A 26,762-nucleotide genomic window follows, 5' to 3' on the forward strand; every position below is an offset into this window, starting at 1 on the left:
TTAGGGTTAGGGTTTGGGTTAAGGTTAGTGCATAGATAGTTGTGTATGTAAGGTTTTGTAAGGTTTTTGGTGTGCTTGTGTTGTGTGTGTGTTTTTCGGGAAAGGTATTTGTTTTGTTGATTGTCGGGATTGTGGTTTTTCGGGCATGTGAAGTTTCGTGTTTTTGAACTTTTGGTTTCTTTCGGTTTTGTCGTGTCGGTTATTTCGTTGTCGGTGTTTTGGCGTGTTGGTGTTATCAGGTAGACCCATATATACACACACACACACACACACACACACACACACACACACACACGCATCTGAGATCACTGTATCTTTAAGTAAGGGGATCCTTTGACATATCACAGCTCAGTCTTAGCAGCCATATCACATTACTCAGTTTTGTGATCAGACTTTTAAGTGTTGATCACTGCTGCCTTAAACTTCTGCCTGGCACTCATTAGGGCATATGTGAAGAAACTACCTTTTCAAAAATATGTGCCTGTAATTATTGTCTTTTGAGAGATATATTACCTCATTTCCAGGGTGTAATCAGTGCCTTTTAGGAGCTGAGGTTGTTTATCCATTGAGGAACTTGGCAAAATAAAGACAGACAAACCATTTCTTTTGCATAGGAAGGAGCCCCAAGCCCAGGATTAAACAGTCAGCCATTTTAAATTATGCTAACATTCTGAATGTTTTTTGAGGTCAAATTTCTTCAGAAGAGCACTTCTAAAAGTATTTATACTTCTGATGTTTTTATGAATATTAATCCTTCTCAATTTGAATATGATTATGTGAAGTTTGCTAAGACTAATTTTATGTCTCAGTTTACGTATCTGTCTTCAGTCAGAAATCCCCCAGTTATTAACTCCAGTTTGTGATTCAGAAGACTGTGTCTTTATGTTTGAAAGCTTTGAGAGACAAGTTGTTGAATCTGATATTACACGTCCAGATGAGTTAAAAATGTGGAGCTTTCCTGCAGTTAATATATGAGCACTTGGAATGGTATTGGAATGGTACTGGCTCTGTATCAGTTTCTCGTATTTAACCCATTCATGTGTCTACAGTTTATTGAAACTTTAAGAGACATGCCATTTATGCACAGATCATTCATGTCACATACGCTACTTCTCACATGTCTTTTTCCAGTATTTTCACTCTAAGACTGAGAAGGATTCACAGTTCTTTCTTACATGACTGTTTTTTTTTCAGATCTAATTAATTCATTAGCTGGTGAACTAGTTGACAACTATGATTTCATTCAAGGATTCCTTGGGTTTTACAGTGAATGAGAAGAAACTGTTTCTGATCCTCTCTCAGTAAAGATGTTTCTGATGGCTTTGATGGATGCAGTTCAAGACATTTTTGCAAACTATAGGCTGCAGAATCTTGTGTCTTTGTTTCATTGGGCTGCCCATTGATTTAACCTTTTATCCAGCCTGTTTCTGTTTTGGGTTACATTTTAGCAAGCATCATGAAGGTGCAAATTGCCCAGCTTCACCTAAAAAATATTTCATCATGTCTCTGGAACCAGCTGGAAGAACATTTGGCAAAGATGATTCACTTGATTCCCTTTACACTTAAGTAATTGGAGTCATACACTTTCTTCACTAAGCAGAAACAAAGACAGGTCAGTTCACCATCTTACAAGATCTCATGTTTTGATAACAGATATTTAGCATGTAGGCTGAGGGCTCACCTGGTGCTACACGTATGTCAGGGTCTTCATTCCATACTCACAATGAAACTGCACATCACTGAGAAGGAGATATTGACAGTGACATCTGTGGTCAAGGTGTTCTGATATTGTCATGTGTCAGGAGATCTTCATGTGCTGCCGATAACACTACAGTAGTGTAAAACATGGAGAAGGTGGCAAAAGATTGTGCCAGTTGTGCTTGTTGACTTCGTTGCTATTGGAGCTAGCCTTGTTATTAAAACTTCAGTAAGTGTCCATTATGCTGCAAATCTGTTATGTTACTCATAAAACCTGGACTGTGAACAGCAGCTCAGTCCAGAGTACTTTCAAACTCTGTCATCCTAATGGGGAATGGATATATGTTATCCCAGTGTTGTACCTTTTTGTCTTCATAGTAAAAACATGTCTCAAGGTATCAGATCTCTCTGATGAAGCACTGGGAAAATAAATTGTCTGTACTCCTTCCCTTCCTCCAAAGAGTTCTTTGAGAAGTAGAAAACAGCAGGCTCCCTTGAAGCTGAATGCTTCATTTCTTTTAGTCTGATTGCTTTTTGCTGCTCAAGGTAGCCTTGGTTTTCCCTTCTGCTAGAAAGTGCTGTTCAGTTTTAAAGCATCTTGTTAGAAATGACCTTCTAAATGGGCAAACTGGTTAGATTTTCACCTGCTCTTCTTTGCTGAACTGCCTAGGGGCTGATATTTTCAGGCTATCTTTTTTCATTTCAGGTAGTTAAGGTCCCAGAAGACACTGTGGAAATCAGACTTGTCATAATAAATGAGATCTTCCTTTTTGTACAGAGATAGTAATTGAGTTCATTTTCAAGGTCACCTGACCAGTGTGCTGAAGTACCAGCTTCGTTGAGAAGTCATACCTGGGAGCCTCCCTTCACCTCTTATGTGAGAGTTGTGGTCTCTTATGGCAGTTCTGCAGCTTAATTCCTCCCATGTAGACAATCTGGCCATTGTGGGACTTCACCTTTGTTTTGCAGAGATTAATTACACCTCAGCTTTCTTTTTTGTCCTCTTTGATGTCTTTATATGTGAGATGGTATATTTAGGCAACACTTCATCTAGAATAGTTTCAGAGGTGAAGAGAACTATTTAAGTTATTACTGCAGGATAACACTTTGTACTAACCTTTTTTATTATGTAAGGCTGTGTTACATATTGCACTGAATCAAGAGATCCACCTTCCTTCATATTATCATCATGATCTGATGTTGTCCATATCATTGTGCGTCACAAATGGATCTTCAGATCCATCCTCGGATCCAAGCCATCTATTTCTCAGACATACGATCTGAGCCTCAAACTCCTCCCTCTCCCACAATGCCTTATTCCCTTCAAACCTTCAGATCTCATTCCACCATTACGGTCCAGATGCGATTCTGAGCCTCTGTTTCCAAGGTAGCTAATTTCTCCATTTTTGACTGTTCCTTTCTTAAATTTGGTCTCTACTTTTCTCTATTTTTCTCTGGCTTTAGTGTAGTGTAATTTTACCTCATCCTCCCTTTATGCTTCCAATAGTTTTTTTTTTGCTGGTGTTAGGTCCTTCCCACCCTTTCCTGGTTTCTCTCTCTCTTTCCTTCCCTCAGTTCTTTCCACTATTTTGTAGCTGTTTTAGGTAGCTAGTGTTAACGTGTGACTGGCGTGTGTGTGTGTGTGTGTGTGTGGGGGGGGCGTGCATGCATGTGCGAGCATTTCTGTTTAGTCATGTCAGACAGGCCAGAAAAACCCACAGGGTTTAAAAGATGTGCCTCTTGTGGGCATAAGATTCCCCAATCTGATGCCCGCAAGAGGTGTGTTTATAGCTTGGGCTTGGGGCATCTGGATATGCCTTGCGATGTTTGCTTGGCAGATAGGAGGAATAAGCTCATCCTTTGCTGGCTTCTTCCACCTCTGGAGTCCAGACTCCTTCCCAGAAGGAGCAACCTCTGTCTGCCTCCCCAGGGTTGTCAGTTTCCATTTCTGAAAAGAGAAGGAAATTATCTAAGCCATTTACTCAGCGTTTCTCCTGGGATCCAACCAGTCCCTTAGATCTGGTGGAGTTAGCACCAGCTAAGTCTCTCTCCCTGCTGGAACCATCAACCTCAGATCCAAGTGGTATCTCGGAGCCAACAGAAGTTATTCAGATTCATAGCTCTTCTTCTCCAGAATGAACCCAGAGCCACTCCTGCCTGGATCATAGACCTCGGAGTCATACTCCACACCAGAGCAAGTCTCCATCCCCCACCCAGACCACCCAGACAGGTGGGTCACCAGTACAGCCTACCCATTCTTCATTATCCTCTAGGTCATATTAGCTCTCACACTCAAAAATGGATCAGATAATGAGGAGTTTCCTCATAGCCCAGATCCAGCTGAGGATTTTGCCCTCTCCAACCCATGCTGGATCCGTGAGAGCTCCCGACCCTGACTACTCAGTCCCCTCCTCCTCCGATCCATCCAGTTTCAGAGTTGCAGGGCCTGCTGATCCCAGGTGGATCTGTGGCAGATCGGTGAATATCCTATTCCCCTACCCCGACAGTGTCCCAGACTGGCTCGGCTCTGATTTTATCAGAGCAGAGCAGGTCCCGGCTCCAAGGGATTGATGCTAGGTCCTCAGAGCTGGTGTTGGCTCCTATTTTGAGCCGTCCCTCCCCCTAGGAGCCTCAGCCTTTGATAGCTCAGGCCCGGTGCCTTCTGGTGATGTCAGATCTGGGGTGGTCTCCTCTCTTTCCTCCTTAAGGGCTCTGACCTCTGGGGCTCACCCTGCATACTCAGCATTCCAAGTGGCAGAGAAAGCTTTCTCGACTCTGCGAGCTATGATCTCTCATCTGCCAGGCCCTTCCCAATCCTCGATGGATCAAAGCTTTGCTCCTCCTATTCCAATCCATGGTCAGACCCTCCCAGAGACCCTCCAGCCAACTGCTCAACAAGGGGTTCCCCCTGTCTTATGAGTCCTCCCCCAAGTATCCTGCAGAGGAGGTTCCCCAGAAGCATCTGTATAAGAGGATGCACCTTGACTCCTCCTTGGAGTCTTTAACAGAGGACACCAACTTCGATGAAGGGGAAGGGTCCCCTTAATCTCCAACTGATATCTCCTTCAGAGATATTTTAGAACTCCTGAAGCAAAAGGGTGGATTGTCTTCCCAACCCCCTTCCTTGGAGAAGTCAGTGTTTCTGTAGGCATTCGGGATGGGATCATTACATCCTGGGTGACCCCTCCAGTGGACCAAATTATTGATCTTATAGCCTGCCAGGCTTGGAAGGAGCCATTCCCCAAATGTGCAGGTAAGTACCTTAGTCCCCTCAAGGATCATCATTTCTGGAGCAAAGGGGTTCAAGTTGATGCCATTGTGGTGTCGGCAGCCACTAAAAAGGAGCTCAGAGAACAGAGCTCTTCTGTCCATGTCTCAAACAAGGAGTCCTGGGCCTTGGACAGACATGAAAAATGAGTGTATGCCTCAGCTACTTTTTCATGAGAGCATTGAATTATCTGGCACATTTTACTCACCTCCAGAGAGACCTAGTAAAAGAACTTTCCACATCTCTGAGGCAGTACAAAAACTTCTAGACAAAAGAGTCATCCAGCGAGTCCCAACCAAACAACATGGAAGCGGAACTTACTCATGCTTCTTTTTGGTGCCAAAGAAGACCGAGTATCTCCAACCCATTCTGGATCTCAGCAGTTTGAATCGGTTTGTCAAGAAGACAAAGTTTGCATGGTTACAGTACAGTCCATTCTGCCACTCTTGCTCAAGGATGACTGGATGTGCTTGGTAGATCTCCAGGATGCATACTATCATATCAAAATAGACAGGTTCTCCAGGAGATTTCTATGCTTTCAGTTGGGAGCTGATCATTACCAGTTCAGAGCACTGCCCTTTGGCCTCACCACAGCCCCCTGGGTGTTCACTAAGTGCATAGCAGTGGTTGCTGCATATCTCCGTTTGGAAGGTTTCGAGGTGTTCCTCTACCTGGACAATTGGCTCCAAATGACACCCACAAGGCATCAACTACTTTGGGCAGTTTAAGCGATGTTGTGCCTGTTTCTTCACTTGATAATCACAGTCAACAGGGCTAAATCCATGATGGTCCTGGTTCAAGACATCGAATTCAGTGGAACCCAGTTGAACACGATAACACAAGTTGCTGCTCTTTCCTCACAACAGATATCATCACTCAGGCAACAGGTTCATTATTTACTAGACATGCCATCTCCTTCAGTGTGCTCGATTCTCATAGCCTTGGGTTCCATGTTGGCTGCCATCCTTCTGGTGCTGCTAGCCTGGTTCTTCAAGCGAGTCCTTCAGTGGACCCTAGCTGTTCAATGGTCCATTTGTTGTCACCCATTATCAACCCCAATCAGGCTTATTCAAATTTGCAGATGTCAACTACAGTGGTGGATGCTCATGGACGATCTTCACTTAGGCAGGCCCTTTGTCCTTCCCTACCTGTCAGCCACACTGACCATGGACACCTCCTTCCTGGGTTGGTGGGTGGGGCATTTTCAGTGAGGGATGGTCCAAGGCACATGGTCCCCCCCATAGACCAAATTGCACATAAACGTTCTTGAGATGAGAGCAGTCCTCCTCACATTGCAAGCCTTTCAAGACTGCCTCCCTCTGGGAACAATTGCAATCTTGACAGACAATATGTCAGTGGTATGGTGCATCAACAAGCAGGGGGGAATGCGGTCATACCCGCTTTGCAGAAAGGAGATGAGAGTCTGGGAATGGTCGATATCTTTGAACCACTTTCCCATTGCAGCACACATCCCGCGAGGATGCAATGTCCTTGTGGACAAGTTGGGTAGGTCTATCTTGAGTCCTCACGAGTGGTCTCTGAACCAATCATTAGTGAACAAGATTTTCAGCCATCGGGGCTAACCTTGCTGCGACCTGTTTGCCTCTCCCCTAAACAACAAATGTAGCAAGTTACTTCACTCTGATCCCTCCACCAGGAGAGCCACCCAGGGATGCCGTAATCCAGAATTGGCCCTTCGGGTCTCCTGTATGCTTACCCTCCAATTCCCTTGATACCCAAAGTTCTACAGAAAGCCAGCAGGTTGGAGTCCAGTCTCATCCTTATTGCCCATCATTGGCCTCATCATGTATGGTTCCCCTTTCTGCAGTCTCACAGTAAATATCCTCCATGGATATTGGATCCTAGACAGGATCTGATCTCACATCTGACACAGAGTGACAGCTTCCCAATCTCTGGTCCCTCAAATTAACCACTTGGTTTCTCCACTTCCAGTAGTTTTACTCAAGTCCAGGCTTCCCTCTCCTACCTGTGACATTGTTCTTGCTTCTCAAAAGTCCTCCACCAAGAAAGTATATGGTAGCAAATGAAAACATTTTTCTGTCTGGGCTTCACAGAGGAATATAGACCCCTTTTCAGCCTCTGCCTCAAATTTACTCATGTTTTTGAGTTTTCTTTTTCATGAGGGAATGAGTTTTGCTATGATAACAGTACAACTTGCAGCGATCTCAGATTTTTCTTCTCAGGAAGGGAATTGGTTCTCCCTCTACTCTTTCTTCTTCCAAGCATTGTTTGGCCTTTTTGAAAGGAGTTTTTCACCTGAGACCTCAGATCAAGGATCCATCTCCTCCTTGGGATCTTACATTACTGTTACAGGGTCTCACACAGAAACCCTTTGAACCTGCTAGCTCTTGTGAGATAATGTATTTGTCTTGGAAGATGGCCTTTCTTGTGGCCTTTACTTCAGCAAGAAGAGTTTCAGAACTGCAGGCACTATCTTCTCAACCCCCATACATAGTCTTCTATAAGGATAGAGTTTCCTTTAGGATGAACCCTTCCTTCATTCCAAAGGTTGCCTCTGAGGTCATCATGAATCAGACCATTAATTTACCTGTGTTCTTTCTGAACTATTTTAATAAAGGCGAATATATCTTGCATTCCTTGGATGTTCACAGACAGTTACATTTCTACTTACATAGGACTAGACCTCACAGAAAGTCAGAGCAGCTGTTCATTGCCTTTTCACCTAACAGATTGGGGTGAGCTGTGTTCAAACTTATTTTGGCACAATGGATTATGGAATGTAGCTTCACAGTTTATTCACAACAAAGCAAACAACTTCCCCTGCCAGTTAGGGCCCACTCAACCAGATCAATGTCAATGTCTTCAGCCTTTTCTGCTAGAACACCAACAAATCAAATCAGTGCTGTAGACACTTGGTCCTCAGCTCATACCTTTGTGTCTCATTACAATTTGGATATTGTTTCCAGACACAGGGCATCCTTTGGTTCTGTGGTGCTCAGGCATATCCTTTCTTAAGGTCCATCAAGGGTTTGTTGTAGCTGGGGACTTTGACCCATTCATGATGCATAATGAAATGGACAACATCAGATTAGAAGCTATGTACTTAACATAACTCAGTATCTGTGTTGTCCAGTTTGATTATGCATCACTTACCACCCTCCATCCCTCTGCCTTGCTCAGCTGAGAACAACCTAGAGGATTGGGGAACCCACTGGTTTCTAGTTCGGACTCCAGTGGGATCTTTGTTGCTGTTTCTCTATTGATTTTTTCATCTTGTGATAAGGGCAGCAAACTCAATCTGAGGGTTTGAAAGGAATGAGGCATTGTGGGAGAGGGAGGAGTTTGAGGCTCAGACCGTATGTCTGAGAAATGGCCAGCTTGGATCTGAGGATAGATCCAAAGACCCATTTGTGATACATAATGAAACTGGACAACACAGATACTGAGTTATGGTAAGTACTTAACTTCTATTCTTAATGCTCGTGAGTTCATCTAGTGCCTGATGGATTCCAAGTTAGAGCTTTTTTTCACTTTTATATCCAAGACTAAAGAGCTTAGGAAATCTGATCAATTCTTTGCCTCCTTTTCTCAGAAGGGCTCCTGTAGACAAAATGGTTCTAGGCATGTTGCTCCATGTTTTGTTTTTCTTGTTCTGTCTTATGGGAATTTGTAAGAACCCATCAGAGCTCATTCCTGCAAGAGGTGTGCTGGCCTGTATAGCCTTATTTGAAGGGAGTCTGTACTGCTGAAATCCCTGAAGTAGCAGCTTGCATTAAAGTATAAACATATTGGATGTTACATGATAGATTCTTGTCGAGGACAAGAGTCAGGTTTGGCATAGTGATTATCCAATGACAGTTAGGTAGGGTCTCCACTTAGCTTTTATGTGTATAACGTTGTGCTTTACCCATACTTTAAAAGGTTGTAGCAAGTATTTGAAATGATATGTTACATCCTATAATTGTGTTAGGTACTCACAATAACAGTAGATGTATGAATCAGTTTGTCATCACTGCATTAGTTCACTCCCTGTACTGTCCATTTTGTTGGTATTGAATGAATATAATGTGCTTGTGAGATGCTTAGCAAGAATGCTCACAGCCAGTTTGGGCCCGTTGCAAAGATGGTCTAGTTTGTTGAGAAATGAGCAGTAATGCCTGAGGGTGTGTCCTTACAGGAAAATAGGGAGAGGGACAGCAAGCCTGTGGTTCCTTAGTTTACCTATAACATCTACCCTTGACAGCATTACTGCATTTAGAAAATGGAAACAGTAGAGGTTTAGCAGCTGTAAAACAGTTCTCATGTTTACTGAATCTCTAAAGAAAAAATAACCCCCAATAAGGAACATCTTAATTGAAAAACATTGGTATCTTTTGGTATCTACTTCTCTGAAGTCCAGGCCAACACAAAGGGACTCTGGCTGGCAAAGTTCACAGATGATTGCAAGTTGGGAGCTATTCCCCAAGTGATGTTGACATCCTACAAAAAGGCCTCACTAACAGCAACGACTGATGTCAGAACCATGGCCTTAAGCTCAATGCCAAAAAGTGTGTCGTCATCCCCTTTGGGAAAAACTTGGTTCCCAGTAACTACCGTATCGATGGCAGTTCACTGAACACAGAAGGCGTTATAAGAGATCTGGGAACACAGGTTGATATCAACCTCTCTTTTGACCACCACATTGCCACTGTGATCAGAAAGTCCTTCCGTGTGGCACATCTCATTACTAAAGGTTTTGCATCCATGAAGAAAGAGGTCATTGTCTCCCTCTACTCTTCCCTCATTAGGCCAATCATCGAGTACATGTACCTCACTAGACACCTACAACAACTGGACAGGCCATAAAAGTACCTTACAAAGAGGATCATAGGCCTTAAACGCTTGTCCTATATGGACAGACTAAAAAAACTCCGACTATTCTCTGTCTCATATCGTCTACTTAGAGGCGATCTCTGCTTGACTTACAAAGCCATGTCTGACCAAGCTCTGTTAGAAATGCTACATCTAAAGAAATCCCAATCCCTCTGCACCACAAGCTCCAGAGACATCAACCTCATTACCACAATCAACAGAACTTGCTGGAGGGGCAGGTTCATAACCCAGAGACTGCCCATGCTATGGAATAGACTTCTCATACATGTCAAACAGAGCACCTCACTGGCCCTCTTCAAGAGAAATCTTGATGAGTGGATGGGAAATAGAAAAGTCACAGCGGGGATCACAGCAGTGGCTCTACTTGACTGGGAACTAAGGGCAGGTGGCACGATGCCAGAGTAATCCTATGGGCTAGGCTTGTAAAGGCTCCAGGGCCATTAGCCTAGTACACACCTATGAACCTATGAAAGTGATTTAAAATGTAATACTGACAGTTTTCTGTCATTGATGCTTATTTCTGTGCATGCTAACATCCTGCTAGAATACCTGGTTATTTTCCATGTTGCAGAATCATGGTTTATGTTAGAAGTGCAGTAAAGAATAGTGTGTCACTTTGATAATTTTTCCCTGTCCCATGAAAGTAGCCAGTGTAAGAGAAAGACAAATGTGACAGATAAATTTATTCTAAAGGTACATTTCATTTTGTAGGCCAATGACTTGTGAACTCTCAAGAGTATCTGTCACACTGTATATGATGGTAGCTAAAGTATATTTACTCTGAGTACACATCCACAGGTTTTAAAACCTTATTGATTACTGTGTGTAGAATTGACTTAACATTAATAATAAACCTCAGCAGTTGCACTGATTCACTTACGTTGTGGTTAATTTATGCACTCTCCTTTTTTATTTTAGAAATGAAATATCAAATGCCAGTAGGCTTCTACAAAAATTAAAAGTATAGAGCACAAGCTGATACCATTTGACACAAAATGTTAACATTATTTTGCTTAGTTCTGTTTTGTTTTCCTGTGACTTTGATTCTGCTTTGTGTATAGCAAGGAGAAAATTTCTGTTAAGCTATAGTTCACACAGGGTATGAACATGGTTGTTTTATATGCATATAGATTACATGGCAGCTGGAAGATGTGTAGAACTGCAGGAGACTTGATTTGATGTATTTGGACAGGTAATGTAGGGGGTATCATTAATGCGGTTCCATTTTTCTTAAGTCACTTAACAGTTCTCTGCATCTATAGGCTGATTTTATAAGATTGCTTAAGCTAAGCTTGAACATTTTGTTCTGTGCATTATTGTTATGGCTGTAGGATAAATTTTGAAGTTGTCAATAGAATGCTGTCCATCACAGTCCTTTAGTATTGTTGGTCTCTGTAGCTTTCGGCATGTCTGTGGGGGATTATCAGTAAACTGAGCTAATTGTTAATTATTCCCTTTATAACAATTAACTTTAATATAATTTAAGGAGTTGTGTGAAGACTGGGTAGAGATGGGTGAAGGCTGCCAGCTTAGCCAAATAGAATTTGATACATAATTCTGACATTTGTAAATATAAATGTAAAATACAGGCTTGTTTCTTAAATGAAAGAAAATACTGTAAAATGTTGAACTTCAAGATTGTAGCAACATTACCATCTGCTGTAAGGAAAACTAAGTCAAACATTTCAAATCTTTCTTTTGAAGTTAACATTTTTTCAAATCTATCCTTTGATCTCTAGAGCTCGGAGTCAGTCAGTCTGGGCTAGCACATTATTTCTGTTGTTTTAACTTAAGGAATAATTATTAGAGTGTACATGTGAACTGTCTTTTATAGTTCTAGCTTCCTGAGCAGGTGTTACCTTGCTAAATAATGTAGCCTGTTGGCCTGGGAACCCCAGGCTAAGTGTCAAAAATGATGTAATCTGGGAGGGTCCAGCAGAAATGTTTTAGTGATTTTAAAAACTATTGCTCACAGAGAGACTGTAAGCATTTTTGTCTTGATATCCAACTCATCAGCACTGCCTTATGCTCTGTATGTAAGTAGGATTTCAGCACTGTGATTTATTTTAGCATTAGCTAGGAATTAGAAAACATTGGATGAAGTGTTCTTCTGTTATGTCAGAACTGTACTACTGAATTATTTTACGTTTCTATATGATCTCTGAACTCTTGAATAGCACTGAGGTGTAGTAGTATTGTCTTGTGTATTTAGTATGTATTATTAAATATTTTTAAACCCTTTTCTACTGTGGCTGGTTTGTGCAGAGATAATTTAAGCTCTAGAGTACACTGCATGCTTATAAGTGAGCCTGTTATCAAGCCCTTCTAATAGCTTTAGCCCTGGGCTACACTACTATTGGATAATAATATTGCACAGTAATAATTGGATACCCTTTTAAGGGCCTTTGGGTAGCTGATAATTATTAGCTGGGGGGTGGCAGGAATTACTACTGTATAGTCTGGGTATAGGGGCATAGCTGGAGAATCTGTGTCAGCCTTTCCCACCTGAAATGTATGGGAAAAAGTTTTGTAAGCATAGACGCAAGGCAGATGAAGTTGTATAAATACTTATCTCTAAGAGTGTGTGTGTGTGTGTGTGTGTGTCAGCTACTTGGGCAGGGACACAAAGGACTGGTTGGACAGAGATGGTACTGGAGGTTAGCTTGCCAGCTAGGCTGAGATCTGGACCATATAGCTGTGCCAGTGGGGAGTCTTATTGGGGACCTGGAGAGCAAGGGAGCAACCAGCCCCAGACTGACTGTGATCAGTGTGTGCTCTTAAGGGAAATTGCACTTTACTGTGTGTATTTGTTATCCTTTATCCTAAATGAGACGCCCTCTGTCGTGTTAATGGTGAGGAGTGATGCTCCTTGATTGCTGGGCCAGGGCACGGGCATCACATTTGTGGTGGCAGTGGTTGGGATATCCACCTCACATTTGTGTTTGGCAGCGGTGGGATATCCACATCACATATTAATTAGTTGGCAAATACTAATTGGCTTGTAGTGGTGTGGCCGAGTGAATACTGTATCTTATTTACAGTGATCTCTGAAGGTGTTTTGTACTCTAAAACAGCCACACAGTGAATACTCAGAGTTCAGATCACAATTGTTTTATTTCTTTTGTTAGCTTAGTTAGTCAGGGTGAGCAGGCAGCATGTCAGCAGAGGAGTATGGAAAGATGACAAGGAGCCAGCTGGTGGAGATGTGCCAGGCTAGGGGACTGGTGCATGAAAACCTGACTAAGGCAGACCTGATTGCAGCCTTGGTTACAGCTGCATCAGAAAACAGCATCCAGGAGGACAATCAGACTGGCAGTGGAGATACAATATCCTTGGAGAATAGACAGCTCAACCTTTCTGCAAAGGACAATCAGATTGACAGTGGTGATACAATATCCTTGGAGAATGGACAGCTCAACCTTTCTGCAGTGGACTTAAAAGTCCAGCTGGAGCTAAAGAGACTTGAGTTGGAGGCCAGGCATTTGGAGATAGAATCCAAAGAAAATGAGCGTCAGAGGAGGCATGAGAGGGAAATGGTGACTCTTCGACAGTGTCATGGAGGTAATGGGGAAGAGAGTAACTGGACCCCAGAAGCACAACAGGTCAGTAAATTTCTTCCGCAACTTAAAGAGGGGGATAATTTTGATAGTTTCATTCATATGTTTGAAAGGGTATGCAAACAGTATAGTGTTGATCAAAAGCTCTGGGTATGGTTCCTGAACCCCTTACTCCATGGGAAAGCTGTAGCTTTTTTTGTCAAAAATGTCTGTTTTGATTATACTGCTGTAAAAATGTCTTTTAGAATGTTTTAAGCTAACACCGGAAATGTAAAGGAAAAGTTTTGTGAGCATAGACGCAAGGCAGATGAAAGTGTGTGTGAATATGTTGCTGAACTGAGCACTTATTTTCATAGGTGGGTAAGTAGATGTCAGGTCACCACTTTTGAAGGGCTGGCAGACATTTTGGTGAGGGAACAAGCCCTTAGCACATTGCCTGAGGACATGAGGATCTGGTCAGGTGATAGACAATGTGCTACTTCAGGTGAGTTGGGGAAGAAGGGAGACCGATACCTGGCAAGCAGGGCAGCCTTGCACAGGAAGTGGACCCCCAGTACTGCTCAAGGGTCTAAAGGAACCCATGGTGGGCAGCAAAAACTGCCCCAACAGAATCTGCCAGTAGCAGGGGAAGCCACTAGTCCAGGTACACATCCAGGAGCTAGGGTTAAATGTTTTGAATGCAACCAGTGGGGCCATGTGGCATACAGGTGTCCATGGAGGCAAGGTGGAGAACCAAAGGTGAGGGAGCCAGTAAGTGGGAAAGACAAAATGCCAATAGTAGGTTGTCTTGAGACAACAGGGGTACTAAACTACCATCCTGCAGATGTCCTGAGAGGGAAGGAGTTGGATGAGGCAGTACCATGTGCTTATGCAGTTGCATGTGGTCAGGCTAGGAGACAAGCATGTGGGTCTGGTAGCCTGGGGGAGACCCAGAGAGACTGCATTCTTGCAGCCAGGACTGGTGAGGTGGTTACTTCAGGGAGTGAGTTACACTGTAGCAGTGAGACTGAAGATGAACCACAGCTCCTTGTGGGTACTGATGTTCCCTTGGACAGGGTAACTGCAAAGGTAGAGGCGAGTAGTAGTACCCAGGCTGATAGTGAGGCACCGCTGTCAGAGGATGCCAGACTTCCTGTGGAAGGGGAGCTGGGAAGGGTTACAAGGAGAAAGTTGAGACAGGCTCAGCTCTCAGACCCTACATTGCAGGGCCTGAGGCAGGTAACTAGGGAGGCACCTGATTCTCAAGGAAAGGGGGAATCTGTATACTAGGACAAAGGGTTACTATACAGAGAGTGGACCCCTGAGGGAGGGCTAAAAGGTGAGAGAGTACAGCAGTTGGTAGTGCCTAGAGCTTACCTTCTGGTGCTTCTAGCCATAGCCTATGATATTCCCTTTGCAGGTCATATGGGCATAAAATGTACAAAGAGGCATAGTATGCAAAACTTATATTGGCCTGGAAATTCCAGAGATGTAACAGGGTACTGCAGGACCTGTGAGCAGTGCCAAAAGGTAAGCAAGGCAGGAGACAAGGTGAGAGCTCCTTTGAGGCCTTTGCCTGTGATTGAGGAGCCATCTCAGAGGGTAGCTATGGATATTGTGGGTCCTCTGAGTACCTCAAGCTCCACAGGGAAAATGTATATCCTAGTGGTAGTGTATTATGCTACATGATACCTTGAGTCGGTGGCTTTGTCCTCCATTGAGGCAGAAAAGATGGCAAATGCTTTGTTAGATATTCTCAGCAGGTTGGGTTTCCCAAAAGAAATACTGTCTGACAGAGGTACCAATGTCATGTCAGACCTGCTGGCTTGTCTTTGGAAGTCCTGTGGGGTGAAGCACATGAAGACCACCCCCTACCATCTCCAGACTAATGGTCTTGTTGAGAGGTTAAACTCTACAATCAAGTCCATGCTACGGACATTTGCAGATCAGTTTAAGAGGGAGTGGGACAACTATTTGCCCCATCTGTTGTTTGCTTATAGAGAGGTTCCCCAGGAATCCACAGGTTTTTTACCCTTTGAGTTGCTGTATGGGCATAGGTTGAGGGGACCTCTAGATTTAATTCTAGATGAGTGGGAAGGTAAGTGTGAGTCTCACAAGGAGTCTGTTGTGGCATACATCCTAAACCTCAGGACAAGGCTCAGGGAACTCATGGGCTTGGCCCAGGAGAACCTGGCAGAAGCCCAACAGAAAAAGGTGTGGTATGACAGGAATGCTCGAGCTAGAGAGTATGCTGTGGGGCAGCAGGTAATGCTTCTCATTCCTGTCAGACACAACAAGCTGCAAGCAGCTAGGGAGGGTCCCTACAAGGTGGTAAGAAAGGTAAGTGATGTTAACCACATGGTGGAACTGCTAGGCAGATGGCAGGGGCACAAATTGTACCATGTTAACATGATAGGTAGGTAGGTACTAGGCTATTGGCCCTAGAGCCTATATAAGCCTAGCCAAAAATGTACTCTGGCTTTCGCCACCCAAGAAAATTATTTTCTTGTGACCCTGTCAAGCAGAGCCATAGAAGTGATCCCTGGGGTGAATTTCCTATTTCCCATCCAATCATTATGAAACCTTACCATGATAGGGAGGCTCTTGTGCTGAGCATTTGCAGTAGATTGCAGGAGGAGTCTGAGGGAGATCTGGTGACTGATCTCCTCAGTGAGGCTCGGGCTGACACCTCAGTGGAAGGAGTTGCAATATTCCAGCTGCTGTCTCCTTCCCAGGTTTGAGAAATCTGAGCAGTGTTGCAGGAATTTGGGGACATGTTTACTGGGAAACCAGGGTGCACCCCACCTGGTTCAGCACCAGGTGGATACAAGACTCCAAAGGTCTATTAAGCAAGCCCCTTATAGGATGCCTGAGAGAGTCAGACAGACTCTGAGGGAAGAGGTACAGGAGATGTTGGAACTAGGGGTGGTTCAAGAGTCCAACAGTCCCTGAGCCTACCCAGTGGTGCTGGTGCCAATGGAGGATGGCAGCACCAGAGTCTGTGTGGATTACAGGAAATTAAATAGTCAACAGAGTCGGATGCTTACACCATGCCTAGGACAGATGAGGCTCTAGAGCAGCTGTGTAGGGCTAAGTATCTTACAACCATTTATCTTACCAAGGGTTACTGACAGGTGCCCTTGACTCCCAGTGCTACAGAGAAGTCAGCCTTTGTGACTCCTTTTGGCTTGTATGAGTTCACAAAGATGCCCTTTGGGATAAAGAATGCCACAGTGACTTTCCAGAGGCTGGTAGATAATATCCTAGCAGGAGCAGGAGGGTTTGCCCTTGCTTACCTAGATGATATTGCCATCTACATCCATTCCTGGCCAGAGCAACTTCAGCATGTCAGGGAGCTGCTGGGCAGACTACAGAGGGCAGTGTTGACCATTAAGCCGAGCAAATGTCAGGTGGGTATGGCAGAGGTCTCCTACCTAGGACATAGAGTGAGGAGTGGTAAGATAAGGCCAGAACCTGCCAAAGTGGAAGCCATTCAGGCATGGTTTGCACCTGTTACGAAAAAAGAAGGTGAGGGCATTTTTACGGACATCAGGGTACTACAGAAAGTTTGTCCTCAGTTATAGTACCATAGCTGCTCCCCTCACAGACCTGACAAGTAAGAACAGGCCAGATAAGGTAGTGTGGACCCCAGCATGTGAGCAGACATTCCAGAAGCTTAAAGACACTTTGGGAGGAACCCCTGTGTTAGCCAGTCCAAATTACAGCAAAGAATTTGTTGTGCAAGTGGATGCTTCGAACTGTGGGGTGGGGGCTGTACTTAGCCAGATTTCTTCAGAGGGGAAGAGCACCCAGTGGTTTATCTCAATCATAGGCTCCAACCCAGGGAGGAATGCTATGCAGCTGTAGAAAAGGAATGTCTAGCCATAGTGTGGGCACTGCAGAAACTTCAGCCTTATCTGTATGGAAGAAAATTCACTGTAATGATAGATCACAACCCCCTAATATGGTTAAACAGTGCCAGCCAGCAAAATGCCAAGTTGCTAAGATGGAGCCTGGGGTTGCAAGCATATATGTCAGTGCAGCACCGAAGTGGGATTAGCAATGCCAGTGCAGATGGGCTCTCAAGACAGGGAATGGAGTAACATATACTCAGACAGACCTGACCCTCTCGAGCAGCGTTTCTCAAGGGTCACTTGAAAAACTAGCTTGAGTTCTCTGGGGGGATAGATGTGAAGACTGGGTAGAGATGGGTGAAGGCTGCCAGCCTAGCCAAATAGAATTTGATACATAATTCTGGCATTTGTAAATATAAATGTAAAATACAGGCTTGTTTCTTAAATGAAAGAAAATACTGTAAAATGTTGAACTTCAAGATTGTAGCAACATTGCCATCTGCTGTAAGGAAAACTAACTCAAGCATTTCAAATCTTTCTTTTGAAGTTAAAATTATTTCAAATCTATCCTTTTATCTCTAGTGCTCGGAGTCAGTCTGTCTGGGCTAGCACATTATTTCTATTTTTTAACTTAAGGAATAATTACTGGAGTGTACATGTGAAATGTCTTTTATTGTTGTAGCTTCCTGAGCAGTTGTTAGCTTGCTAAATAATGTAGCCTGTTGGCCTGGGAACCCCAGGCTAAGTGTCAAAAATGATGTAAACTGGGAGGGCCCAGCAGAAATGTTTGTTAGTAATTTTAAAAACTATTGCTCAGAGAGAGAGAGACTGTAAGAATTTTTGTCTTGATATCCAACTCAGCACTGGCTTATGCTCTGTATGTAAGTAGGATTTCAGCACTGTGATTTCTTTTAACATTAGCTAGGAATTAGAAAAGATTAGACAAAGTGTTTTTCTGTTATGTCAGAACTGTACTACTGAATTATTTTAAGTTTCCGTGTGATCTCTGAACTCTTGAATAGCACTGTGATGTAGTAGTATTGTCTTGTGTTTTTAGTATTTATTATTAAATATTTTAAACCCTTTTCTACTGTGGCTGGTTTGTGCAGAGATAATTTAAGCTCTAGAGTACATTGCATGCTTATAAGTGATCCTGATATCAAGCCCCTCTAATAGCTTTAGCCCTGGGCTACACTACTATTGGATAATAATACTGCACAGTAATAATTGGACACCCTTTTAAGGGCCTTTGGGTAGCTGATAATTATTAGCTGGTGGTGCCAGGAATTGCTACCATATAGTCTGGGTATAGAGGCACAGCTGGAGATTCTGTGTCAGCCTTTCCCAGGAGTGTCTGCGAAGTTTTATAAATACTTATCTCAAAGTGTGTGTGTGTGTGTGTGTGTGTGTGTGTGTGTGTGTGTGTGTGTGTGTGTGTGTGTGTGTGTGTGTGTGTATCAGCTACTTGGACAGGGACACAAAGCACTGGTTGGACAGAGAAGGTACTGGAGGTTAGCTTGCTAGCTAGGCTGAGATCTGGACCCTATAGCTCTGCCAGTGGGGAGTATTATTGGGGACCGGGAGAGCAAGAGAGCAACCAGCCCCAGTCTGTGATTTCTGTGTGCTCTTAAGGGAAATTGCACTTTGCTGTGTGTATTTGTTATCTTTTCTCCTATATGAGACGCCCTCTCTGGTGTTAGTGGTGAAGACTGAGGCTCCTTGATTGCTGGGCCAGTACACAGGTGTCACAAGTTGATTAATTTAACATTTTTTTGTACTGAATTGTTTTAGAGAACTATGATAGTATTCTTACGTTGACAGTTTGAAGATAGGGATTTCATTTGTGTGCCACTTATTTCTCCATGTCTTTTTCTTATCAGTTTGCTGTGTTATTATCAACCCTGCTATGCAATGAGGCAGCCGGCCAGGTCATACCCCTCAACCTGGAAATGCCAAAATTCTGGGCAAAAGCCCATGAAAACAGGTACAACTGGCCAGAATTTGGATGCTGATTAACATAAAATTTGCTTACACAATTATGTAACCTCACCCACTCCAGTAGAATTCTGGGATACCAATATTTAAACACAAATTGAAGAACAGACAAAATATTAAACAACACAAAATATAAACAGAACAATAGCATTTTATTCATATTAACATTTGAACTTGTATAATATTAAAATTAAATTTTCTTTTATAAAAATAATATTAACTGCTACACTAATATTAAATAAAATATAACCAGAACAATACTGTTTTATCTATATTAATATTTGAACTTGTATGGGCGGCCGCGGTGGTACAGCGGTTAGCATTGCCGCCTCACAGCAAGAGGTTCTCCGGTTCGATCCTTGGCTGGAGCACCTTCTGTGTGGAGTCTGCATGTCCTCCCTGTAGTCATGTGGGTTTCCTCCGGGTGCTCCGGTTTCCTCCCACATCCCAAACACATGCTATAGGTGGATTGGACACTCTAAATTGGCCGTAGGCATGAGCGTGTGTGTGTGCCTTCTGTAGAAGGTTGGGTGCCGGGCTGGCAACTCGACACCATAAAACTCCACTGCCAATCATGCGCGGACAGGTGATCTGCTGTGGCGACCCCTAACCATGAAAAGCCTAAAGAAGAAGAAGCATATGTGAACTTGTATAAAACTTTGAACTTGTATAAGACTAAACTACATTCTACACTGCTATGTTCCCCACAAATAGGCAGATCTTGCAACCAGTCATGCTGTAATCAGTTCTCTACCATGGTAACCAAAATGTAAATATGTATCTACAACCAGTGCAAAAGCTGGATTTCACTTTTTTTGCCAAGATAAAAGGTTTCATAGAACTTAATTTGTTTCTGCTGTTTCATTTAATACTAAAATGCTCAGATACAAACCAGGTCTTTTATACAATTATCAGTGGAAAGTTGGAAAATATTTTTGGCTAATAACTCAGGACATTTTTCATATTTTCTCTCATGACACAATTGTCCAAACATGGATTGCCTTGCATAAAATTGAATACCTGATATCTAAAGTATAGTGGAATAACAAATAATGAACGGGAACACAATGAAGAAATCAAAAATCCACAGGAATCCTGTAATTGACTGTGTGCCTGTTGGGGGATGTTTATTGGTCATGTTTTGTTTCCAAAGTTTATGTTTTGATGTCACTTAAATACTAGTTGCTCATTTACTTTAGTGGAACTTATCTGAACTACCTTCCTAAAAGCTAAAACTAATCACTGACACTGTATTTCATTTCTTAAATTAGCAGCACTACACATGCCCTCTCTAATTCCCTCCTAAAATTGCTCACCTTGAATATATCCACAGGGCATGTTCCTCAAGTATGGAACATGTCTATCATTATGCCCCTCCATACAGAGGGTCCCAGCTCATATCCCGGGAACTACAGCCACATCTGCCTAACCAGACTAATATGTAAAACCAAGGAACATACTATATCGGAGTTCATAAATTCAGATATAAAAATGTCTTATTGCTCTAGACCCACAACAATATGGTTGTATTAATGGTTGACAACTTAATTCAGTAAACCTGTTTGAGAAAAATCACTGAAGTCGTGGATAGCAACCATGCAGTTCATACAGTGTACCCTGGTCTCACAAAAGTCTTTCATATTACTCCCCATGCTGAAATTATAAATGGCTCAGTACTGGGATTTTTTCTGCAAGGATTATGTTGTTCATGCTGCATCCATTTGAAATCAGTGGTGTGTTAGATAACTGGCTCAAATTAAATGTGAAGAAGTGTAGTACTGTTAGTAAACTCATCTAAAAAAAAATTGCCCGACTCCTTGTGTTCCGACTGTGCTTCTCAAACATTTTGGAAATATAGAGTATATTTTAGTGCATTTATTATAACTGTATTTGCCTTAATATTGCTACAACTCAAGTGCTGTAGGTTGCACTACATCTGAATTGTTTGTGTGTTTTAGTTGCTTTTCTGTATATATATATATATATATATATATATATATATATATATATATATAGAGAGAGAGAGAGAGAGAGACTTCTCTGTATATGTAGACTAGCTACATATTCTGCTGTATTACTGCCTCTTAAATCATTTTTCAGCTGTGCACTTGCCTTGCTTCATTTAAAAAAGTTTTAAATTGCTAATTTTGTAGAGATTTAATTGCATTTTCTGTTTAGAACTACACACTCAAGTGTGTTAGCCTTTTCTGTGTTTATTTACTGTATTATTGCATTGTTTAGCCCGTTTTAACCAAAAAAAAAAAATACTATCTTGTTTGCCCGTTTCCCACCTTTCCTAGCCAGTCGAGATCCCAGGCTTTGCTTGTCTCAGGGCTTTTTTTCTGTGTTCAGAGCTATCCAGACCTTGCTGTGGTAGAGGGAAGTCCTACTGCTTACCAGTAGGAGTGGTGATCATTGTACTGCCTATCTAACTCTAGAGGAGTGGTTTCCAGCTCTGAAATTGTAATTTTATTAGCCTTTTTGTCCTGCTTTCTATCCCTTTCAACTTTCTGGCTTAAAAACGCGTGTGTTTGTGCATTTTTCGCATTGTGCAGCACTGCAGGGCTACAGTTAAACTATTCCAGGTGCCAGAAAGTGTGCTCTTCAAATTTTCCCTTAGAACTAGCTGGTTTCTCAGTAGTAGCACTAAAATATGAACCCCTGTGACTAGCACTTGCTCTAGAACCTGCTGGAAAGCACTAGGAAGCCTGAAACTGATACAAGCACTCAACTCTCCTTGTCAATAAGGAGAAATTAATCATAGGCACTAAACAGCCTATAATTGCAAAGTACCTTGCAAAGGTAAGGGAAAACAGCTATTGTACTTTACAAAAAAAGCACCTAAACAGGCATGTCCAAGGGTCAGCTTCCGGTGATTTCTCCTGTCCACCTGGTAAATCTGGGCATACTGGGGCAATGCGGCAACTGCCTCATGTACACAGACAACCCTCTCCTCCTACCACCCAACACTACAACCTGCGAGAGATGCACTTACATAGCCAAACTGGAAGCAAAGCTCTCTCCGGCCAAGATTGTGCTAGACAGTCAATGGGAGAAGTTTAACACCTGCACTACACCTCAAGCAACTCATAGCCCTTCAAAACCCACACCATCAACACCCACACATAGCAACACTAAACCCATATATGCGGAGGCTCTTAACATTAACCTGTCCAAGCAACAAGGACCTCCGAAGCTGAAACGCAAACAAACACCAGTCACAACCAAAGTGACACAAAGCTCACAACACCAGTGTGCCACCCAACACTTTAGTCATAGGTGACTCTATAGTCGGGCACACAGATGTCCTACTCACCAGGCTGAACAAGGAGAAAATTACAGTCAGCTGCCTGTTGGGTGCCAGGTCCGCCACATAATGCATGCACTCAAGTCACTCCACAACAAGTACAAATATGTCTCTGTCATTGTCCATGTTGGAGTGAATGACTTGGGACGTACCTCCCTGGACTACATGAAAAGAGACACGGAAGAGGTCTCGGATCATGTGGCCCAGGCAGGTATGACCCTAGCCCTGAGTAGCATCCTGTCTTCGCCCAGAATGATACCGCAGTATAAGGACAAAATGATTGACTTCAACAATTGGCTAAGCTTCTGGTGTCATTCAAACGGGATCCAGTATCTGCCTAGGAAGACATGATCAACAAACCATGATGCTTTGCCAGAGATGGTCTGCACCTGACACCCCTGGGATTCAGGTTACTGGTTAAAGCTCTTGCCGCCCCTATAGTGCCTTTTTAGGCAAGGTTCAGAGGACAAAACCACCACCGTAACAGATACAAACATGCAAAATCTGAAGGTAATGCTACTCAATGCTAGAAGTCTAAACCTCAAAATGCACTCTCTCGAGGCACTCCTAAAAATGGAGAACATCCATATCTGTGCAGTAACTGAGACCTGGTTCAAGGATCCAGATAGCACCCCTGCAATACCAGGCTACAACTCTTACCACACTTTTCGGCCACAAAACCAAGACAGAAACAGTAAAGGTGGAGGAGTGTCCATATTCACCAAGGATATTCACACCTCCAGGCTAGTTGCCCAACACAATGCATCTGAACTTCTCCAGGTGCAAGTAACACTAGGTAAGACTGCAATCCAAGTTGTAGCTTGCTACAGATCCCCCACTATGCCCCAAGATTCTCACTACACCTTTCTAAACATGTTGGAAAATATTAAGATACAACCAAACACCCTAATACTGGGTGATTTCAACTACCCTGCCATTAAATGGGAAAACTACATGGGTACCTACTCCTTTTCCCAACGGTTCTTGGAATTCATAAATTCCAATGCCCTGGATCAACTAATCCATTGTCCCACCAGGGGCTCCAATATCCTAGACCTGGTCATTACCAACATGGGAGATAGATGCTCCACACCAGTGGTCACCCCCTCATTGGTCAGGTCTGACCATAAGCAAATCACCCTTGACATCCACATCCTAATACACCCCCCAGTAAGGAAACCTCCTTAAAAAACTTCTCCAAAGCCAACTTCATGCTATTGAAGTCTGAAGTGACAAACTTCATGATACCCATGCAGACGGGATCTGAAAGTTCGACTGCTGAATCCTACACTAAGGCACTGTACAACCACATCCACTTGTGCATGAATCGTGCCATCCCAAATAGAACCGAGATGCTCTCCTTCAAAAAAACGAAGCCAATTTGGTGGTCCCCTGCTATAGACAAACTATACAACAGAAGGAAGAAACTGTTGCAGAAAAGAGGAAAATCCCAGGATGCAAAAAACTCCCTCACCAGCCTCAGTTAGAAGCTGAGATCCCTCATAAAATCCTCAAAAGCTAGTTATAAAAATAAAATTGCCAAAGATTCCAAAGACAACCACAAGGCATTCTATAGTTATGTCAAGAATCTAAATGGCAATGCTCAGATATGCTCTGAGCTACAACAGAATGGCATTAAATTTGCTGATCCCAAGGATATTGCCAATATCCTGGCAGATCGATTTATTGCCAACCTCACCCCCTCTCACCTCCTAAAGGGCCCATCTCAATACCAAAAGATAATCACGGCCACACAGGTAGAAACCACAATCTCCAAAGCTAAGAATACAGCATCCATGGGACCAGATGACATCCCGGGCTGTGTACTACATGGACTACAAAATGAAGTGGCACCTCACCTAAGTGTCATGTTTAATCATAGCCTCACCTCAGGCTTTGTGCCCACTGAGTGGCGCAAAGCTACAGTTATCCCACTCCACAAGGGGGGATCCACCTTGGATCATGGGAACTACCGTCCCATCAGTCTGACGAGCCTGATCTGCGAGGCTATGGAATGCATTATCATGGAACTTATAAACAAAGACATTGGCAACCTTCAAACACTGGACCCCACCCAGTTTGGGTTTGTGAAGGGCCGATCTTGTCTCCTGAACCTGATTGACTTTTTCGAATCAGTCTACAGAGCTGTGGATGAGGGTAAGGTGGTCCACACAGCCTATCTGGACCTTACCAAGGCCTTCCAACACCATTCCTCACTCTGGAATCATAGATAAACTTACTAAGCTGGGCATAAATCCCTACATCACTCGATGGGTTGCCAACTGGCTTACTGACAGAACCCATGCTGTAAAAGTAGCCAACTCCAAAACAGCTCCAGACAAGTGGAGTACCTCAGGGTCCAGTCCTGGGACCACTCTTGTTTGGCATCTACTTCCCTGAAGTACAGGCCAACAGTAAGGGACTCTGATTAACAAAGTTCGCAGATGACTGCAAACTGGGAGCCATTACTGAATCCCCAAATGATGTGGATATTCTACAAAAGGGCCTTACAGAAACAGATGCCTGGTGCCAGAGCCATGGGCTCAAGCTTAATGCCAAGAAATGTAGAGTTAACCCTTTGGAAAAAAAACATGTACCCATGAATTACCACATAGGTGGCAGTACACTAAACATCAAAAGTGTGATGAAAGACTTAGGGACACAGGTGGACAATGGTCTCACCTTCGATAACCACTTCGCCACAACAGTCAGGAAATCTTTCTATGTGGCACACCTCATCACTAAGGGATTTTCATCCAGAAAAAAGGAGGTCATTGCCCCACTGTACTCATCCCTCATTAGACCCATTATAGAGTATAACGCCCCATTTGGTATGTACCTCACAAGACATCCGCAACAGTGGAAAGGCCACAGAAATACCTCACTAAAAGAATCACAGGCCTAAAGCAGATGCCATATGCTGACCATCTAAAAAAACTCCAGCTATACTCTGTGGCATATCTTCTAATCAGAGGCGATCTCTGCTTAACATACAAGGCCATGTCAAACCCTGAGCTGTTGGACATGCTCCACTTAAAGAAATCCCAATCCCTCAGAGACACATGCTCCAGGGATCTAAACCTTGTCATCACAATGAACAAAACATGCTGGAGGGATAGGTTCCTGACCCAGAGACTCCCCATATTCTGGAATAGACTGCCCATACATGTCAAGCAGAGCGCCTCCTTGGCCCTCTTCAAAATTATGTTGATGATTGGATGGGAGATAGGAAATTCACCCCGGGGATCATGTCAGTCGCCCTGCTGGACAGGGGTCCAGGGAAGTAAATAATGTGGGAAGAAATATCCAGGGAATTGTTATGGCTAGGCTTGTATAGGCCCTAGGGCCGATAGCCTAGTACCAACCTATGAACCTAAATCGCAGCTTTAATACAGACAAGACCCCAATCCAAACTAAGAAGCTTATCAGAGATCTCCTCTCAGCATCTTCATAGAAAACTCTCTATCCTTTGACCACCATGTAGCAATAGTAGTCAGGAAATCCTTATATCTACCCAATGAATAACTAAAAATATCTCATCCAGATCAAAATAATTATGATTCCTCTGTACTCTGAACCAGTTATAGAATATAATGCCCCTTTTAGTATATATTTATCCAAACACATCAAACAGCTATTAAGACTCCATATATTCCTAACTAAAAAGATTGCCAGATTAAAGACCCTCAGCTGCCAAGACAGACTTGAAGCTCCATCACTGTACTCTCTCTCTTACAGCTTCCCACACTGTAAGTTATGCCTACCATTTTGTGACACTAGGGGCCCAACTCTTCTCAATCTCCTACAGTTCCACAAAACAAACAGTTTCACAAGCACTTAAATTAAGGACATAACTCTCCAGCAACAGATAAACAGGGCATGTTGGGGGAACAAATTATTATTCCATGCTTTCCCCATCTCTGGAATAATCTTCTGTTAAACATAAAATAGAATAATACCTTTGCTTCCTTTAAGGCAAACCTTGATGAATGGATGGGTACCTGCAAGGTCACCCCGAGTGTGACTTATTTTGCTGTGCCCTATACTGATTAGCACTGACGAGGGAATTATGGTGCATGAAATGACTCTACCTTGTAAAATTTATGAGCCATGAACTCCATAAACTGTAAATGGTACAAGCCGGCAAATAAAGAAAACTCTGTCAGTCTTCATACTCCAATCCATCCAATTTAAAGCCCCTCATGTACATTTTAGTATATATGTTGTACCTTTAAGTTTGTATATAGGAT

Source organism: Protopterus annectens, chromosome 1.part2, assembly GCF_019279795.1.
Source record: "Protopterus annectens isolate FY-2018-M chromosome 1.part2, PAN1.0, whole genome shotgun sequence".
NCBI classification, from domain to species: Eukaryota; Metazoa; Chordata; order Ceratodontiformes; family Protopteridae; genus Protopterus; species Protopterus annectens.